This window comes from Cibotium barometz, chromosome 27, assembly GCF_041138505.1.
Source record: "Cibotium barometz isolate CiBa-2024 chromosome 27, ASM4113850v1, whole genome shotgun sequence".
NCBI lineage: Eukaryota > Viridiplantae > Streptophyta > Polypodiopsida > Cyatheales > Cibotiaceae > Cibotium > Cibotium barometz.
This window is the reverse complement of record NC_141072.1, coordinates 34389575-34412127: the sequence shown is the minus strand read 5'-3', so window position 1 is coordinate 34412127 and position 22553 is coordinate 34389575.

Genomic DNA, 22553 nt, shown 5'->3' with positions numbered 1-22553 from the left:
ACAAAGGGAGTGGTTTAGCTTGGACCAAGACATGCAAACATGGCACACATTCAACACTCATTGATGTGGTTATTCCTTTAGGAGGGTCATGACCCTTTTAGTGTTAATGACCCTTTTAGTGGTTATTCTTCAGGAGAGTCATGACCCTTTTAGTGTTAATGTAGAGAGTCAATGCCCCTCTATTTTTTTGAGGAAATCCAGTTGATGTCCAATGATACCCCTTATAGCTTCTATTTCAAGTTGGATGGTAGAAAGGTTGGGAGTCTGAGTGAATATTGCAAAACATGCAAGTAGTGTGCTTCTCCACACATCCTTGAGATTGTGGAGTCGATGTAATTCTTATTCTTCCAAGTGAATACAAGAAATCATTTCTCTAAAAGTGTTGTGGTTTTTGAACTCTATATGTCTCAAGCCCATGTATATGTAAGCAAATAATGATAAGTATAAATAACACAAACATACAAATATAAGTATATATTTAAGTATAGATAATAACATAAGTAACTATGTAAATAATATAATATAATAATATAGTATAACAAGAAAGAAAAATATAATTTATGATTTATTATATTTTAATGAAGTGTCATTAATTTTTAAATCTATAGATATAAGTATATGTAAGTATAAAAATAAATATAACTTTAAGTATATATTCAAGTAAAAATATTAATATAAGTAACTATATAAATACCAAAATATAATAATAATAATATAACATAAAATAGAAGTAGAATTTATGATTTATTATATTTTAATGAATTTTTGTTAATTTTTAAGTCTATGGACATAAGGTATAAAAATACAAAAGAATCAACGACTATGCCTCTTGATGAGGAAAAAAGCATTGGACTCTATGATCCAAGTGCAAGACTCTTCCTTGATCTGACCATGAGGCTTATGGGTTCGGTCGAATCAATTGGTTAGTGATGACCTTGATTACGTTAGAATAAAATATCATGTAGGAATCACCTATGTCTATTGGGCGAGGGGAGTTTTTCTAGGTTTAGTTTTGGAAGAACCGAGGGATTAGTATCTTGTCTGGATATCCGTGGACGAGACCCCGAGTGAGAGGCTCTGCCCTGTGCAAGAAGTGCTACTTCCGCTACTAGCACCCCATAATTTGTTGCATGGAGGGGGTAGGGATCTTTTAGCTGATATCAGAGCGAATTGGCTAAAGTGGATCAACCAAGAAGCAAGAAACGCCAAAATTTAAGAAGTACCAATAAAAGATTATAATTGTGTGATGAAATTCATACAAATTGATATCCTTCATAAATTCGAAATTGGGTCTTCAGATGGAATTATCACAATTGTATGGAATTCTTGACTTGCTTAAGGCCTAGATAAGACGGTATTTACCTTATAGCTCCAAGTACCGTGACTACCCATATATACCGTGGGTATATGAATTGGACGAATCCTAGTGATGATGTTAGTAATTGGAAGATAATTATGACTTCAGCAAATCACTATGAGATTAGTGGATTGTGTTGTGACAGATTGTTGCTATTTGACCTTTAACCCAATGGATCTAATTAAGGAATGACAAATTAAGAATTTGCATAGCTAAAACTTCCGTGAGAAATGTTCAGATGGAATTTCCAATATAATGTGTAATATTCTTCCCTCCAACTTTTGAGGTGCACAAGTGTAAGAACCTCCCCTTCTGATCTTGTAATTATTCCCCTCTTTGAAATAAAAGAAAGATTTTGTTTTACCCTCTTTTGACCTGGAGAGAGAAAATGTCTAAAGAGAGGTAATCCAAAATTGAGATATTTTTGGATATAAAAATCCTCCTAGTGTCTAAAATGATTTCCCCTGAAACAAAAATTCAAAAAGAACTTTCCAATGTGCATTTGGAATCAATTGACCTTAGCCTAAGGGTCTAGATTTTTTTAAAATTTTGGATTATGGTCCAATTAAGGTTCCTATGGGCCAATAGGATCAATCCAAGTGTGGGGAGGAGATAAATCCAATTTATAAAAGAAAAGTACCCAAAAATGAGTAAATGCCCACTTAAGATGAAGAGTTGATTGAGTACAAGGTTTATTAGTAAAAAACTATGAATATTACTTTAAAAAATTAGATATTTTGGGTATAATGATTCAATTTTGACACCTTGGTAAGGAGAAGGGGACTCTTCAAGGAGGCGCCTATTTCACATGTGTGGTGGAGTTTTAAACTACAAAATACTGTGATATTTTTATCTCTCCTCTCTCCTGGATCAAACCAAATCAAAAGAGAGCCAAACTAGGTCCAAATCTTGTCCAAATTCGGCCAAACTGAACCTCGAAAATTCTAGAAAGAGTTGGACTTGGTTAGAGGCCTCCCTCACCTATAAATAGATCCTTAGCCATTTGTAAAAAAATATGAGAACTATACCATGCCAATATTATACTGAAATAATGATATTTTCTATTATCCTCTAAAAATCCTCTACAAATTGGAGAGATTGGAGTTTCTCTCTCTCTCTCTCTTTAATATTCCTTAGAGTCTTCATCAACATACCAAACCAATTGATTGGTTGGGGGCCTCTACATTGATTAAAGAATCAAGCAATCTAGGAGATAGAGTGTGGTTTATGGTCTTTTTTTTAAATCTCCAAATGTTCTCTCTTCTCAACCCCTCTCAAGCTTGAGAAGCATTCAATTGAATGGCTTTTTAATACAATTGAAGTTCTTTAATGAATTGTAGTGATAAAACACATAAATTTTTATTTATGCTTAAATTAAATGTTTGTTTTTTAAGTATGTCTCTCTCTCTCTCTCCCCCAAAGAATGGTCATTCCTATGACCTATTCTATATTCAAATGAAGCTTCTCATGAAGCAATTCTCTAATCTAAAAGTAATTTCTATGCTTGTCAAATTGAGGCCAAATAAGTGGCTTTTTAATGCTTTCATGCTATTTAATTCATGGAAAATTTAGGAATCAAGTCCATAATTGGATATTGATCCAATTAATGGTTATTCTATCATATGATATTACTAAACTTTATATTTTTAAAATTATTTAGAATTATCACTAATAGTAGCAGAGCTATAGTAAAATTTTAGAAAAATTAATCCATAAATTATTTTCATTCATAATATGAAAAGAGGACTTCCTACCATATTCTAGGATTAATCATCCTAGATTAATTGAATGATTCTCATTATAATCATGAAAAAAATAATTTTTATGCTTATTCATGAATAGTTAATTAGAAAAAAGAAAAATTTCTAGCAATTCATTTTTATGTTAAAAGAGTAATCCCCATGACAATTGAAATCCATGTATTCCAATGAAGTAAGAGAAAATTTGGGATGCTAAAATAATGTATATTTTATTTAAAAATTAAAGAAGGATTTTAGTTAAGTTTATCTTTTTGCATAGATAAATTTAAATGATGAAAGAGGAATTCCCACCATATTGGAATTCAAATATTTAAATGAGAAAAGTGTAATTTTTAGAATATTAAAATAAATGGATATTTTATTTAAATTTAAAGATAAATTTTAGATAAATTTATTTTATATATAAGAAATATTTAAATGGTAAAAGAGGAATTCCTATGATATTTTAAATTCCATCATTTATATGGAAAAAGAGAAATTCTTAGCAAATTGAATTAATAGATATTTTATTATCAAAAATATTGATGATAAAAGAGAAATTCCCATGACATTGGAATGCAAATAATTAATTACAAAAAATAAAAATTTCCATGGTAATTGAGATCCAATAAATTAAATGGAAAGAAGATGAATTTTTAGTATAATTCAATTTATGATTATTTATCAAAAGTGGAAATATGGGTAGAATTGATTTCTATAAATCCCATGAGTTCTTTTATTCAAAAGAGGAATATTGAATATAATTCAATTGAGAAATTGAGAAGAAATATAGAAATAGTCGTTTGAGAAAAAGAACCTTTAATTAGGCCAAGCAATTGGTAGAAATTTAAAAAAAGTCCCATTATCCGAATCAAACTAGAAAAAAGGTACTAAATGGGAATAGCATGTGAAATGAATGTGATAAGATGTAAATAGGATGCGATAAGATGTGAGTGGATGTGATAAGATGTAAAAAAGATGCGATAAGATGTTAGTAGATGTAATAAGATGAAAATAGAATGTGATAAGATGTAAATGGGATGCAATAAGATGTGTATGAGATGTGATAGGATGTGAATGAATGTGATAAGATGAAAATAAGATGTGATAAGATGTGATGTAATGGATGTGGATGTGGATGTGTATGTGAAAGAATGGATGTGGATGTATATGTGAAAGAATGGATGTGGATGTGTATGTGGAAGAATGGACGTGTATGTGAAAGAATGGACATGGATGTGTATGTGAAAGAATGGATGTGTATGTGTATGTGAAAGAATGGATGTGGATGTGTATGTGAAAGAATGGATGTGGATGTGGAAGAATGGATGTGGATGTGGATGTGGATGTGGAAGAATGGATGTGGATGTGTATGTGAAAGAATGGATGAGATGTAATGCGATGTGAATCAGGATGTGAATGAATGAGATGTGATATCATGTGAATCGGATGTAAATGAATGATATGGGATGTGAATGGATGAGATGTGATGTGATGTGAATCGGGATAAGAATGAATGAATGAGATGTGAAATGAATGTGATGTAAATTGAGATCGATGTGAATTAATGATATGTGATGTAAATGAATGAGGTGAATATGGGTAGAAGCGAGTGGATGAGTTGTGATGAGGATAAATGAGTAAAGATGTGATGAGATGAAAAATGATATGATTGGATGAGAATAGGAATACATATAAATTGGATATGGATTAAGTAATGTGGACAGATGTGGAAGTGAGTGGATGAGTTGCGATGAGGATAAATGAGTAAAGATGTGATGAGATGAAAAATGATGTGATTGGATGAGAAAAGGAATACATATGAATTGGATATGGATTAAGTAATGTGGACAGATGTGAAAGCGAGTGGATGAGTTGTGATGAGGATAAATGAGTAAAGATGTGATGAGATGAAAAATGACCTGTTTTTAAATGAGTGTTTTATGTCAATAATGCTGGGGAAGCATTTTGACCGTCTTGAGAATGAAGTCGTGGAGACCTAACTGATAAAGTTGCCAAACCGCTGACGGAGAGTCAACGGAGGACGTCTCATGTAACAAGGTCGGTCGAGGTCTTGACCAGCCTCGATTCGATTTAAATGGTGAGCTTCCGGTACGGTGGATGAGGGACCAAGGAAGCGGAGTGAAGCGCTAGGTGACCTGCGAAGGATCCTAGAGGGTGCTGACCATACGGTGCCGGGCTCTGGGTCGCCAAAGATACCCACATGTGCATCGGGGAAGATATTGGAACAAGGAGTAAGAGTTGTTTTCTGAAACTGGGCATGGATCTAGTTAATCTTGCGGGTCCTCACAACAGATGAGTCCATGGCTCTTTTATATGGATATGTTGGTTGATCTTGCTGATCATCAACAGAGATTCCATCTTGATTTTTATAAGTGAACATATTGTCGGGTACTATGAGCTAGGAACTATCGAAAAGGCCCCCTAGGGACAAGTGGTGAGCGTTCTGGTTGCCAATGATGCCATAGGTACACCGATGAAGGAATGATTGGAAATTAGGATTCAACCGGATATTTTGGAGGATTATGATCAGTGACACTATGGTTTCATTAAATGATTGCTTTAAAGATAGCTGAATCTGTGAAAAAGGCAATTTCATATTGGGTGTGTAAGTGGTGTGACTGGCATTAAATTTGCATGAATATATCCAGCTAGGGGGCCTGGGAACTCTTTTCCCTGCTACCCGAGACAAAACCTAACCAAATTCCTAATTGGATCCCATTACTACAGTGGTTGGGCGGTTGGCTAACCCATGGGACTCGATGGGGTTAGACTGGACTGATGGATCCGTAAAATGAGACTCAATTCTGTTATAATACGATAGATGAAGTAAATCCCGAATAGTAATTGTTCTATTGAAAAAGAATCAACGGCTGTGCCTCTCGATGGGGAAAAAAGTGTTGGTTTCTATGATCCAAGTGCAAGTTTCTTCCTTGATCTGACCAAGTGACTCACAGGTTTGGTTAGATAAGTTTGGTCAGTAATGACCCTGACTAAATTAGAGTACAAATATCCTGGAGGAATCGCCCGTGCTTTCCAGTAGGGAAAGTTTTTCCGGGTTCGGTTTTTGAAGAACCAAGGGATTAGTCTCTTGTCCGGATATCCGTGGGCAAGGCCCCGAGTGAGGGATCCTACCCTGTGCAAGAAGTACTACTTCCGTTGCTAGCACCTTCAAATCTATTGCACGGAAGGGGCAGGGATCTTTTTTTCCTATTTTTGAATACAAAAAAATATTATTTTTTCTTGTTTTGTCTAGAGAGAAGAAAATTTCTAGAGAGAGGTAATTTTATATTAATATATTTTTGGATAAACAAATTCTCCTAATATCAAAAATATGTTTTCCTAAAACAAAAGTTCAAAATAAATTCTCCAAGGTGCATTAGGAATCAATTAAAAATGATTTAAAAGACCTTAGCCTAAGGGTCAAGATTTTTTTAAATTTTTTGGATTATGGTCCAATTAAGGTTCCTATGGGCCAATAAGATTAATCCAATTGTTGAGATGAGATAAATCCAATGAATAAAAGAAATTACCCAAAAATGAGTAAATGCTCACATAAGATGAAGAGTTGACTGAGTACAAGGTTTATTAGTTAAAAACTATGAGATATTGTTTAAAAAATGAGATATTTTAGAATAATGATAAATTTTTGACACCTTGGTAAGGAGGGGGGATACTTTAAGGAGATGCCTATTTCACACATGTGGATGAGTTTTTAATTCACAAATATTAAGATATTTTTATCTCTCCTCTCTCCTAAATCAAACTAGATCAAAATGGGAGCTAAATTGGTCCAAATCTTGTCCAAATTCAGTCAAATTGAAGCTAGAAAATTATAGAACTTAGTTGGACTCATTTAGTGGCCTCCCTTACTTATAAATAGACCCTCATTCTTTTGTATTCTCATCTGTGAACTAGACCATGCTAGTATTACATTAAAATAAGCATATTTTTTGTTATCCCTTAAAAATCCTCTACATTTTGGAGAGATTGGAGCTTCTCTCTCTCTTAAACCATCCTTGGAGCTTTCCTCTCAACACACTAACCAATTGATTGGTTGGGGGCTTCTTCTAAGATAGGGAAGCAAGCAAATCAAGAGGTAAGATGTAATTTCATGATTTTTTCTCAAATATTCTCAATGTTTTCACTTCTCAACTCCTCTCAAGCTTGAGAAGTTTCAAATGGATTGTTTTTGGATGCAAATGAAGCTTTCTAAAGAATTCTAATGATTAATCACAAAAACTTTACATTTATGCTTAATTAGGATGCTTTTTATGTATATCTCTCTCTCCCTAAAAGAATGGTCATTCCTATGACCAATTCTTATTCAAATGATGCTTCTCATTGTTAAATTCTCAATTCAAAGATCAAACTCTATGCTAGTTAAGCTAGAGGTTAGAAAATAGATTTTTTAATGCTTTTATACTAATAAAATTATGGTAAAATTATGATTAATTCCATAAATTGGATTTAGGTCCAAATGATAGTTACTCTATCATAATTGTATTACTAATTCTTATTCTTTTAGAAAATATTAAAAATTATCAATAATAGCAACAGAGCTATGGTAAGATTTTTAGAAAATTAATACATAAATTATTTTTTTGCATAATGTGAAAAGAGGACTTTCCCTTAAAGTCTTAATGCTTAATTAAGAGAAAGTTAATCTTTATGCTTATTTATAATGCTTTCTTTACTCTCTCTCTCTCTATGGCTAAATCCTTTGAAAAAGGATGCTTCTCAATGATAGTCTCTTAATTCAAAAGCTAAACTCTAGGCTTGATAAGCTGGAGATTAAGAAATTGGTATTTTTATAATTTTATATTAACAAAATAATGGTTATTTCTTTTATATTATGTATAAGTAGTTAAAAACTACTTTGATTGATTCTAAATAAGAAATAGATTATCCTATCAATTTGAAAAAAGAGAAATAATGAAATTAGCTTAATCTAGTGGGATAATCATAATTAAGTTTATGATTATAATTTAAATTATATTTAAATTCATAATTACGATTTTAAGCATAAAAGAGGAACTATTATCATATTTCTATTACAAGTTTTAATTCTTTAGAAAAAATTGAGAATTATCAGTAATAGCAGCAAAGCTATGGCAAAATTTGAGAATTATCAATAATAGCAGCAAAGTTATGGCAAATTTTTTAGAAAATAATACATATCTTATTTTTATGCATAATGCTAAAAGAGAACTTCCTACCATATTCTAAGATTGGACATCCTATGCAAAAAGAATGATTTTCATCATATTCATGAGAAATAAGTTTTTTATAATTATGCTTTAATAATTGATTAAGAGAAAAGAGTAACTTTTGGTAAATTTATTTTATGCAAAAAGAGGAATGCCCATGATATTTGAGATCCAAGTAATTAAATGGAAAAAGAGAAATTTTTGATAAATTTATTTTATACAAAAGAGGAATTCCCATGATATTTGAGAATCAAGTATTTAAATGGTAAAAGAGAAATTTTTGGTAAATTTTATTTTTATGCAAAAAGAGGAATTCTTATGATATTTTAGATCCAAGTAATTAAATGAAAAAAGAGGAATTTTTTGTAAATTAATTTTATGCAAAAAGAGGAATTCCCATGATAATTGAGATCCAAGAAATTAAATGGTAAAAGATGAATTTTTGGCATAATTCAAATTATGAGTATTTATCAAAAGTGAAATTTTGAGCATTATTAATTTTATTGAAAAATATGGGTAGAATTGATTTGTAGATCCCATGAATCTTTTACTTAAAAGAAGAATATTGAATATATTTCACTTGAGAAATTTGAGAAAGAATATGAAAATATCCATCGAGAAAAAGTACCTTTAACTAGGCTAAGCATTTGGCAGAAACTTAAAAAAGTCCCATCGGTATCGAAAGTAGAAAATAATACTAAAAGAGGATGTGATAAGATGTGAATGTGATGTGATAAGTTGTGAATGCGATGTGATAAGATGATACACATCCATATCCATTCTTCCACATATACATCCACATCCATTCTTTCACATACACATCCACATCCATTTTCATTACATCACATCTTATTTTCATCTTATCACATCCATTCACATCCTAACACATCTCATACACATCTTATCACATCCTATTTACATCTTATCACATTTTATTTTCATCTTATTACATCCATTCACATCTTATTGCATCCTATTTACATCTTATCACATCTTATTGCATCCTATTTACATCTTATCACATCCATTCACATCTTATCGCATCCTATTTGCATCTTATCACATTCATTTCACATGCTATTCCCATTTAGTAGCTTTTTCTAGTTTGATTCTAATAATTAAATTTCTACCAATTGCTTGGCCTAATTAAAGGTTCCTTTTCTCAAATGACTATTTCTATATTCCTTCTCAATTCCTCAATTGAATTATATTCAATATTCCTCTTTTGAATAAAAGAATTCATGGGATTTATAGAAATCAATTCTACCCATATTTTCACTTTTGATAAATAATCATAAATTAAATTATACTAGAAATTTCTCTTCTTTCCATTTAATTTCTTGGATCTCAATTACCATGGAAATTCCTTTTTTGCATTTAATTATTTGCATTCCAATGTCATGGAAATTTCTCTTTTATCATTAATATTTCTCATAATAAAATACCCATTAATTCAATATGCTAGGAATTTCTCTTTTCCCATCTAAATGATGGAATTCCAAATGTCACAGGAATTCCTCTTTTACCATTTAAATATTTCTCATAGATAAAATAAATTTATCTAAAACTCATCTTTGAATTTAAATAAAATACCCATTGATTTCAATATGCTAAAAATTACACTTTCCTCATTTAAATATTTGAATTCCAATATGGTGGGAATTCCTCTTTCATCATTTAAATTTATCTATGCAAAAAGATAAATTTAACTAAAATCCTTCTTTAATTTTTAAATAAAATATACATTATTTTAGCATCCCAAATTTTCTCTTACTTCATTGGAATACATGGATTTCCATTGTCATGGGATTACCCTTTTAACATAAAAATGAATTACTACCATATTCTAGTACTAGTCATCCTTTGCTAAAAGAATAATTTTCATCACATCCATGGAAAATTAAATTTTAATGCATAAATAATTAATTAGAGAAAAAGAGAAATTTTTAGTAATTTCATTTTTATGCAAAAAGAGGAATTTCCATGATAATGGAGATCCATGTATTTCAATGGAGAAAGAGAAAATTTGTTATATTAAATAATGAATATTTTTATTTAAAATTAAAGAAAAAATTTAGATAAATTATTTTATGCATGAATAAACTTAAATGATAAAAGAGAAATTCCCATCATATTTGGAATTCCATCATTTACATGGTAAAAGTGAAATTCTTGTCATATTTAAATTAATGGATATTTTTATTTAATTTTAAGAGAAATTTTAGATAAATTTATTTTTATGTATGAGAAAACTTAAATGATAAAAGAGGAATTCCCATCACATTTGGAATTCAATCATTTAAATGGTAAAAGTGGAATTCTTGGTATATTTGGAATAATGCATATTTTATTTAATTTAAAGAGGAATTTTAGATAAATTCATTTTATGATGAAAGAATAATTCCCATGACAATTGGAATCCAATCATTAAATGAGGAAAATAGGAATTTTAAGCTTATTAAAAAAAGGATAATTGTATTTAGTTAAAAGAAGAATTTTTATAATAATTAAGTAGAGAAAGATTTGAATTAATTTTTGGTGACAAAAGAGAAATTTTCACCATAATTCCACCTAGGGAATTAAGGTTGAGAAATTAAGTGGTAGAAAGAATATCTTTAGATATTTATGTGGCTAAATAGCCAAATTGGTATTTACCTAAAATTAGATTAAATGGAAGAAGAGTATTTTCATTAAAATCTAATATTCTCTAATAAAACCATTTTTAATCTACTATGGAAAAGAATGAATGAAATTCACAAAGTTAGAATTTCCTTAGTTTAGAAGTTCAGTAGATGTTTATCTAAAGAAAATCCTTGCTAGAAGTAAACCGACCGAATGATTTTAGTTAGATTATGAGAGGGACGGACAGTAAACCTACTTGTCCATCTCTAGATCTGAATCAAGCAAAAACTTCGTGAGACCAATTCCAGTTCTTAATACAAGGAGTAGAGTGCCATTCAATTAACCTAGTTTTTCCTTGATCGAAATCACCAAGAATCTAGTTGGACAGCCAGTCAAATGATGGGTAGATTACCCTAATGAGAGATCAAGGATTCTCATTATGAAATTGGGGATTAAAGAGAAAGGGTTTTGTGGAACCAATCTTAAACTGGGAATTTTACTTGCATAGAACCTCTGTGTTCATTTAAAGGACTGTTTTATGCCATAAATGCTGGAGGAAGCATTTGGTATGTGTTTTGCTAAGAGGAGGTTCGTTGCAACAGCTGCTGGCGGGGAGTCGTCGAGGGACGTCGCTCTTGCGGCAAAGCCTACCGAGGTCTTGACCAACCTCGGTATGGTTAAAATGGTGTGCTTCCGATACGATGGGCAAGGACTGACAAAGCGGTCCCTGAGTGAAGTTCTAGGACACCTAAGTAGGATCCTAGAGGGTTTTGGCTAGGTGATGTGACCAGGTGATGTACGGGCTGGCGGTTGCTAGGACACCCATGCGTGTGTCGAGGAAGATTCGAATGGACTAAGAAGAATGACTTTTGGTGAATCAAATTTTGGATATTGGATCTCATTGTTTGGCCAGCTGGTCTTCAACGGAGAGTCTAGATGACATATTTTGTAATACAATGGATTCAATATTTTGGAGGATTATGATCAACAATACTATGATTTTTCATTGAAGGATTGTTTTTAAAGACATCCGAATCTGTTATAAATGGCAATTTCATATTGGGTGTGTATGTGGTATGCCTACCTTAATTTTTGCATGAAACGCTGGCTAGGGGGCCTGGGAACTCTTTTTCCCGGTACCCAGGGCAAAACATAACCAAATCCTTATAAAGGAATCCCACCAATATAGTGGTCGGCGGGTGGTTGGCTAACCCATGGCTGGATCGAGGGATTCCTACAATACCATAGTTAGATTAAGTCCTAAGAAGACCCTTGTTCTGTGGGAGGGAATCAGCACGGCTGTGCCTCATTAAAGGAGGAAAAAAGTGGTGATTCTATGGACCAAGTGCAAGTCTCTTCTCTGATCTGACACTTTGACTTCAGGTTTGGTCAGATCAGTTTGAATAGTTAAGACTTTGACCCGTTAGATTAATTCTCCCGTTTGAAGATTTTCCTTGGAGGAATCACCCATGCCTTCCGGGAGAGGGAAGTTTTTCCGGGTTCGATTTCGGAGGAACTTCCGGACTAGTCTCTTGTCCAGACACCATGGGGCGAGGCCCCGAGTGTGGATCCCTGCCCCGCGCGAGAGGCTGATGCTGCTTTCGCCCCACCAGCGCCCTCGGAGGGGACGGGGGTCTCACAACAATGTTGCCCTACATACCTCATGCCTTATCATCGAGGCTCTATCTCCATCATCGTGACCACCACTACCTCTTGTTTCTTGGAAGTCTCACACTCGACAACCTCTTCACATTGGTTCAAGTGATTCCACCTCCATCGTACATCTTCAATCATCCCTTCTACCATCCGTTTCATGCCATGATATGATCTCACGGGTGAACTATCTTCTCACCTCAATAACCTTAGGCATCTCACTATTCCTAGACCTCAGGACTTCCATTACTCAACATCCTCTCCATCCACGTGATCCCATGCCTTAGCCATGGGGCCACCTCACCACCTCCTGGCCTCTTATCAGATCACATGGCTTTGGGTGACAATTTATCTCATGAGCTTTACCTTCCGCTCAGTCGTCCTCATCACCACCTCTCATCTTATTACAACTACCACTTCCTAACCTCACGCCTACCACCCATCTCTAGGCAATACAAAAAGACTAGCCAATGTAATCGGGAGAAGAAAAAATTATGTACCAAGCTCAAGGTAGATGGTGGGAGGCTGCTGACCATGTGTAGTGACGAGAGGAGCTGGTTCTCGAGACGATGCAAGATGGGTTTGTAAAGGATAAGGTACGAGATGGGGTGATGCATGAAAAAAACAAAATAGAAGATAGATTACGTTCAAGAAACATATAATGTGTCCTCTCTTCATTTCTATTCAAAATTCCAGGTAAGTTGATCTTAACTCAAAATATTTTAGTTCACTACTTGGGTTCATAGTTTAGACTAGTTTTGTAAATGAGGACTTGAGCTGAGATGAAATGATAAGAAACATGAATATTTTAGTTCACTACTTGGGTTCATAGTTTAGACTAGTTTTGTAAATGAGGACTTGAGCTAATTGAGGACTTAAGCTGAGATGAAATGATAAGAAACATGATTTTCACCCTCGTTAATCATCTTGGGTTATGACCAAATTTGGAATAATGATACGAAATTTATCTATCCATCACACGATAGGACTTGCTTTCTTTCATGAGTTAATATGAATTCCCAAGACCTAGGATTTGTTTGGTAATGCTAGTGTTTCCAAATGTGTCTCCACTTGGTTTGAGTACTAGGATAAGATCTTAATTAACCACTAATTAAAAAATTAGGATTGTTTACTATAGAAAGATGACTACTCTTTTATAGAAAGGTGATTGCCTTACGTGGAATTGTTTATGTCAGTGTCATAAAGATGTTGACAAAACATGGTCTAAAAAAATTTGGGTTATGACCAAATTTGGAATAATGATACGAAATTTATCTATCCATCACACGATAGGACTTGCTTTCTTCCATGAGTTAATATGAATTCCCACGACCTAGGATTTGTTTGGTAATGCTAGTGTTTCCAAATGTGTCTCCACTTGGTTTGAGTACTAGGATAAGATCTTAATTAACCACTAATTAAAAAATTAGGATTGTTTACTATAGAAAGATGACTACTCTTTTATTATAGAAAGGTGATTGCCTTACGTGGAATTGTTTATGTCAGTGTCATAAAGATGTTGACAAAACATGGTCTAAAAAAAACGTGAATGATGATGATAATGAATTTTTGAACTAGGAAACTTTCCCTAGGGTAACCATTCCGACAAGATCGGTTAAGGGTAATCATTTTGATGTGATATGTTTAGTGATCGGTTGGTTGCCCTGGGTACTCCCCACCCAGGGCAACCGACTCTAGAAATATTAGGAATAGAGGTCGAGGAAACCACCTTCGTTGGGTGACCCACCACCACGGGGCGGGGCGAGGGTTCTTTCTAGTAGTTACAAGCATGAGCCGGAAAGGTCTTCCATAGCAAGAAGAGGGTGAAGGGACACTTCTCATTCTACTATGCGAGTGATTTTTTTGCACGACGGTTGTAAGCTCTAGATTGTTTTGTGACTCAGTGAGCTAAGGGATTGATGGATGAAACACCGAGGATTTGAAATTACAGTTGTTCTTATGATGAATTTCTTTCTATGTATAGGCTAGCTTGATTGGAAAAGAATGTATTCATTAAGGGATTAAGGGACCTATGCACAAGGATGAATAAATGAAACATGTTGTAACTTGCATCAGTGAAACAATGTGCCTAGTAGTTTAGGTAAACCTCATAGATAAATGGTTTTAGTCACTAGGAAGCGGGTGGTTAGGTGGACCTGATGAATCAAGTGTTTCCTTACAAGAGACTAGAAACTAAAAAGAGATCCTTGACATATTTTGGTAGGACCACCAACCCTGTGATGAAGATTGCTTATAAATCGGATCGTCTAGGAGAGGCTCTGATGAGATAGCTCTCACAATGGGTTGGAATTGATCTTATCAAGTGAGATTCCTCCTTATCCCCTGGTGACGGGATGGGAGATTATCTTACAACGTTCTAGAAGCCTCCCTCAAAATTCTTGATTCAACCTGGTACTAATTCTGATTGTCTTGAACGGCTAATCGTCCCCCCCTAGGTTCACCTCTCCAAGCTCATCTTCTTGAACTCTGATATTCCTTTTCCTAAGCTCGGCTTCCTCCTACTTTAGGGCCACCATGGATTTTACCTACTTAGCCTGTAGTTCTTCCACCTTGTCCTGGACTGTCATCTCCCTCTTCTTGAGTGCTTTCTTGATTTAACATCACCTCAGGATGAGCCACTAGGACCTCTGGGGCGTACCTTTGTACAATCCTCTCTATATCCACTTCAAATAGCTATAGTAGATCTAGATTCTCTTTTATGATCTTCTCTTCTTTGTCATCTTCTACCCCTTCTAGGTAGTTTAAGCCCTCTATGTGCATTGATCAACTTGCTGGGTTTAGTCTATCTTTTCCTGCAACAATTGAAATGTAGACTTTTTTTTGCCTCTTGTGATTGTGATCTTGTCCGTCTCCCAGTTGTGCTTTATTCTTCCTCTTTTGAGCCAAAGTCTTCCTAGGAGCATGGGATATGCACCTGTTATTTCAGTCATCTTGATAACAATGAACACGACAATGAAGATACATCCTGCCACTTCTATGTATACTCCTCTAATTATCCCGACACTTCAAACCCTTCTCTATCCGTCATGCAAATCTAGAACGAAGTGGGTTGCATGTCAGTAATCCCTAGCTTTTAGCAAGGTTATCTGATATTATATTTACCCCTGACCCTCCACCATCCATAATGACTCTTGTCACTATCTCACCTCTGATCTTAATGGTTACTTCTAGAACGGATGTATCATAGTCTTGGGCTGTCTCCACATTTTTGCATTTAGCTGTGTAGGGTGTTCCAGTTCCTACACTGGCACCTGCACCAGATTCTCATTTGGTATTATGGCTTGAAGTAGCTTTTGCCTATAATTGGGACCTAGATTCAGCATTTGATCTAGCATGATGTTCAATTTCATCTTGCTGATATCCTTTCCCATAGGTTGTATTCCTTGAACCATTGCATCACATCATGAGCTATGGGGTTTTTGAGAAGTGGATTATAGATGTGAAAGGGCCTCTACTAGGGACTAAGAGCAAGAAGTATTACATCATTGATGGTACAGATTATCTAACATGGTAGCCAAAGGCCAGGGCTACTAGTAATGCTACTACCTAGCAGGTCTGCAAATTCGTGTATGAGATGATTTGTTTTACAGGTTTGGAGTTCCTTTGGAGACGGTTAGTGTGATCAGGGGGGAGAGAATCTAGACTAGATCTGGTCAAAGAGTTGACTAAAAGGTTAGGCATCAAACATAGATTTACTACACCATACCACCCCCAATGCAATGGGTTGATAGAGAGCTTCAATGTAGTATTGTAGAGATTATTGTTTAAGCTTATGGAAGATCATCCCAATGATTGGGATATAGAGAAGTTTGAGCTTTTAGGGTGAGTGAGAAAACTACTACTGGGTACACCCCTTATCACTTGGTGCATGGGGAAGATTGTGTGCTGCCTATAAATGCTATGCTACCATCACTTGAATTTTTCTACAACATGACATGACCCAAAAATATCAGGAGAAGAGAAGGTTGACAAATTTGTATTCTTTATTGCTGGACAGAGAAGAAGGAGTTAAATGGTATGAGAAGAATAGTCAGAAGAGAATTGAAAATTTTAATGAGAAGCTAGGAAACAAAGATCTGAAGGAGGGGAGGTTGGTCCTTATATATAATAATGCTTTGGATACTACTTTTCAGAAAAAATTAGGGTTAGGTGGGAGGGGCTATTTATTATTCATGAGGTTTTTTCTAATGGGTCTTATTAGTAGTTACATGATTTGAATGGTCAATTACATGCAATCAGGGTAAATGGCCTGAGATTGAGGCCATATCACATCAGAGTAATGTGGAAGCAGAGAACAAAGGTGAAACACTTACAGGGTTGGGGAAATATGTGAGAGGTGCACCAAGGCCCAAAATAAACACGGGATGTGAAAAGAAACAAAAAATAAATGATGATATGTAATAAGTACAGGGTGGTAGGTAACAGTGTGGCAATGGAGAAGATAAGAGAAAGTGTCGTAATATAATAGGTGTATGGTGGTAGGGGAGAGACGACAATAAGATTCTAGAAGGAGGCAAGGCAGTGAAGATAGGAAAAAGGGGGATTTGAAGATAATGGAGAGGGAGAGAGTAGCGGGGGTGAGAGAAGAGAAGAAGAGGTCTATAGTGACAGGAATTGCTGCTCTGCAGACGGGTGAGCTTCCAGTGTTCAAAGGTTGCAGAACTAGAGGTCAATTTAATTTAGGTGAATATGGGGAAATCAGAGTAGAGGTGGTGTCTTGGTCTAGAGAATCGAGCAGGAGATACGTCTATGGATATCTTGGGAAGACTTCTCTATTATTAGATACTTGGTTTAGCCCTATTGAAACTCAGTTGTTCCTGTTGTGGATCATCTCTATGCTGAATAAATTGTCTAGGTGAAGCCCGCAGTCTAAGTCAGTGAGTTCATTATAGTTTGGATAACTGTTTGAGTTTATAGATGAAGAAACAATATGTTTTCTGTTTGTTTGTCTGATGGTACTAGCCCATTGTCTCAGGGTTGTTGAGACAGTGTTGAGAGATCCCCATGGAGTGTGCCAATTCTCTTTTCAAAAGAAGAAATATGGAACATTAAGGTTATATGCATTGATTATAGGGGTTTGAATAAATTTATAGTTAAAAATAAATACCCAATAGCTAGGATAGATGAGCTTTTAGATTGGCTACATGGAGAGAAAATGTTCACAAAGATTGACTTGAGGTCAATGTGGATATTATCAAATAAGAATCAAGGAGCAGAACAGATTGAAGATAACTTTTTTAACACAAGATATGGAAATTATGATACCCTTTGGTATTACAAATGCTCTTGTAACTTTCTAATTTTGCAAGAGATTTTTAGAGAGTATCTGGATGACTTTGTTCTTCTCTTCTTTGATGACATCTTGGTTTATTCCAAAATTGTTATTGATCATGAGAAGCATGTTTGAAAATTCTTAGACATCCTCAAGAAGCACATGCTCTTTGCAAACATGAAATGTGATAGCTCACCCAAATCTTTCATTTTAAACTTCTTCTTAAGAAGCATCTTCACCCAATTAATGCCATTATCATCACTATCCTCACATATGGCAATCAAATCAATGAAGATGTGGTTGTTCCTCCTCTAAGTCACGATGTAAAAATTCATTCTTTACATCCATATAATGCATCTCTTAGCTACAACCATAACAATGTCTACTCTCATGGTTTCCATCTTAACAACTAGATTGAATGTGTACTCATAGTCAATGCCATATGTCTATGAATATCCCTTGGTAACCAACTTTTCTTATGCTTGCTAATAGAGCCTTGCTATAGCAATAGAGCCATCTGAATTATGCTTCACTTTGTAAACTAGGTTGAATGTCTCCTTATAGTCAATGCCATATGCTTGTGCATATCCCTTGGTAAACAATCTTGCCTGGTTTATCGGGTTGACTGTCTCCTCATAGTCAATTTCCTCATAGTCAATTTCCATATATATATGTATATCCATCCAATCTTGCCTTTTTCACCTACCAATAAATCCATATGAATTATGCTTTACTTTGTAGACCCACTTGCATCCAATTGCCTTCTTTTTCTTAGGCAAAGGCACCAAATCCCATGTCTCATTAACATCTAATGCAACCATCTCTTCATCCATGGAATCTTTCTAATTTTTATATCCAAGCTCTTCCTCAAAACATGTAGGCTCTATTGCTTGTATATCTTTGACCATATATGCATAATGATGGCTGGTTGTATACCCACCATCATATCTCAACATGTCCATTGGATATTTGACTCTAGTAGGCTTGTGTAGCCCAACACTATTTTGGCTCTTTGTACACCATGTATAATAATGGTCAGGATCCCAAACTCCTTATCAAGGCTATATTGTGATTCACTATCTCGAACAATAAAGGATTGACTTGCCAAGACATAAGGCATTATCAGCCTATTCTTTCCCTTGTATGATACATGTGAACTTGCAAAATTTTCAACACCGATAGTACCACCACATGATATATCAGAATCCGTAACATTTTTCCTCAACCTACCTAACTAAGATCTCACAACAATAGACCATTTGCTAGATGACTCTCGTGGTCCACTAATAGACCCACAATCCATTGTTGTTGCTAGATGCCTCTCGTGGTTGTTGCTAGATCACTCTCGTGGTTCACTAAGTGCGTGTGATTGTTGCTCATCATTTAAGGCACCCATCTAATTCTTTGCTTTAGTCTCTAAGAATCACTAGCAAATACCAACAAATACTCATCTCATCAAACACATCTCTAGTCAAAATTGCATCTTATGCGTAGTGAGATTATATCATCTCACATATAGTGGGGTTATAGCATCTATAACCTTTTTGATCAAGGGGAGAATAACCAATAAATATACATTTTTATACCTTGGGATTCAACTTACTTCTCAGCTCATCTAGTACATCATAAGCAATGTAGGCCTCTTAAAATTTCATTGAATTTATTGGAGAAATACTCTCCCATTCCATTTGATCTTAGGAATTTTATGTGCATGCCTTTGTCATTCTCTACCATATCTTTGAAGCTTTGAAATTGAGTAAACACTTCACTTTCCTTATTCATAAAACACACCAACACTTTCCTAGAGTGGTCATCACTCATCAATGAAAGATACATAATAATGGCATTCTCTAAGTGATGCTATCTCTATTGGTCCTTGAACATCAAAATGCACCACAAGGTCTTTGACTTTCATGATTATCATGTAAAAATGCATGCTTAACTTGCTTTCCTAATTGACATGCTTCATATACTCTCTATGCTTAACTTGCTTTCCTAATTGACATGCTTCATATACTCTCTATGCATTCCATCCACTTTGGACTTATCAATACTTAAGTACAGTATTGGAGTATTTTAATATGTATAAAGTTCCAAGGGCTTGCTAGTGAGATAATTCAATGTAATGGAAATATGAAGATAAATTACCCAAATAAAAGTGTGTTGGAGTAGATTGTCGATGCCAAACTTGTCGAATGAGTCAAAGTGGTATGCTTGAGATTCCATCTTTAGACACAATAAACCCCAACTATTTAATACACTCTGTGATAAATGTACACTTACAAATTGGAGTAGAATACAAGGTTTTCTACAGTAGTTATAGATGATCTCTTGGGATCCTACTACGTACATGCATATACGTACATGCATATTAGTTGGTAGTTTTATCTACATGACTATCACCAAGACAGATTTAAGCTATGCAGTTGGATTAGTTAGTCGGAGTATAGGGATGCTACTAGTGACATGTGAGATAGCTTACAACTTGCAATAGATATGGATGAGCCCATGGATAGCATAGTTGTCATTTTATTATGAAAACATAAGGAGCATACAGTTGGTATCAGTAACCTAATGTATCATGCTAGGATAAAGCATATTGAGGTGCATTATCATTTTATGAGGGAGATGGTTCTAGGAGGTAATGGTAGCAAAGACATGTCTACTACATCTACCACCATTTTGAATCTAGAATGACTCCTGTGCATGATAACAAAACTCTAAATGCACTACTCAAAAGAGACCTACAACTCAGCCCTAACATTGCACAATACATTTGAGGTCCACTGACCATCAGGATGTTTCTCAAGTTCCCTCTACAATCTACTCTTTGATGGATCTCTCTCTATTCAAGATCTCTTGCCTCTTGGCTAGTGCCACATATGATAATATGCATAAATAGATGCATAAAAGGATTTTTATAAAAGTGTTATTTCCCACTGTAGTTGTTCTTATGCATAAATAGATGCGTAAAGAATCTTTATATAAAAAATAAGAATTCTTTTACATTCTATAAATAGATGTGATAAGATGTGATATGAATCAGATAGATGAGAATGAATAGAGAATGGATGTGATGAGAATAGAAGTGATGAGAATGAGAGGTAAATAGATGTGATGAGATGTGATGTGAATCAGATAAATGTGAATGAATAGATGAGATGTGATGTCATGTGAATCAGGATGTATATGAATGATATAGGATGTGAATGAATAGATGAGAGGTGATGTAATGTGAATCAGGATGTAAATGAATGTTATAGGATGTAAATGAATGTTATCAGGATGTAAATGAATGTTATAGGATGTGAATGAATAGATGAGATGTGATGTCATGTGAATCAGGATGTAAATGAATGATATAGGATGTGAATGAATGTGTTAGCATGTGAATCGGGATGTGAATGAATGATATAGGATGTGAATGAATGTGTTAACATGTGAATCGGGATGTGAATGAATGTGATAGCATGTGAATCAGGATATGAATGAATGATATAGGATGTGAATGAATGTGATAGCATGTGAATCGGGATGTGAATGAATGATAAGGGATGTGAATGGATGTGATGTGATGTGAATTGGGATGTGAATGAATGATAAGGGACGTGAATGAATATGTTAGCATGTGAATCGGGATGTGAATGAATGAGATGTGATGTGAAATGGATGTGATAAGATGCGATGTAAATTGGATAGATGTTAATGTATGTGAAATGATGAGATGTAGGGGTAGATACAAGTATATGAAGAAATAAGTGATGAGATAGAAAAAGATGTGATTAGATGAGAATGGGAATACTTATGAAATGAATGTGGATTGATGTGGATGGATTTATGGATGATGTGGATTGACGTGTGGATTGATGTCGATGGATGTATGGAAGATGTGGATTGATGTGTGGATAATGTGAATTGATGTGGATGGATGTATGGAAGATGTGGATGGATGTGTGGATAATGTGAATTGATGTGGATGGCTGTATGGATGATGTGGATTGATGTGGATGAATGTATGAATGATGTGGATGATGTGGATGGATGTATGGATGATGTGAGGTGATGTGTGGATAATGTAGATTGACGTGAATGGTCAGGATGTGAATGAATGTGATAGCATGTGAATCGGGATGTGAATGAATGATAAGGGATGTGAATGGATGTGATGTGATGTGAATCGGGATGTGAATGAACGATAAGGGACGTGAATGAATATGTTAGCATGTGAATCGGGATGTGAATGAATGAGATGTGATGTGAAATGGATGTGATAAGATGCGATGTAAACTGGATACATGTTAATGTATGTGAAGTGATGAGATGTATAGGTAGATGCAAGTGGATGAGATCTGATGAGGATAAATGAGGAAATAAGTGATGAGAAGAAAAAGATGTGATTAGATGAGAATGGGAATACTTATGAAATGAATGTGGATTGATGTGGATGGATGTATGGATGATGTGGATTGACGTGTAGATTGATGTGGATGGATGTGTGGATAATGTGGATTGATGTGGATGGATGTATGGATGATGTGGATTGATGTGGATGGATGTATGGATGATGTGGGTTGATGTGTGGATAATGTGGATTGACACGTGAATGGATGTATGGATGATGTGGATTGATGTGTGGATAATATGGATTGATGTGGATG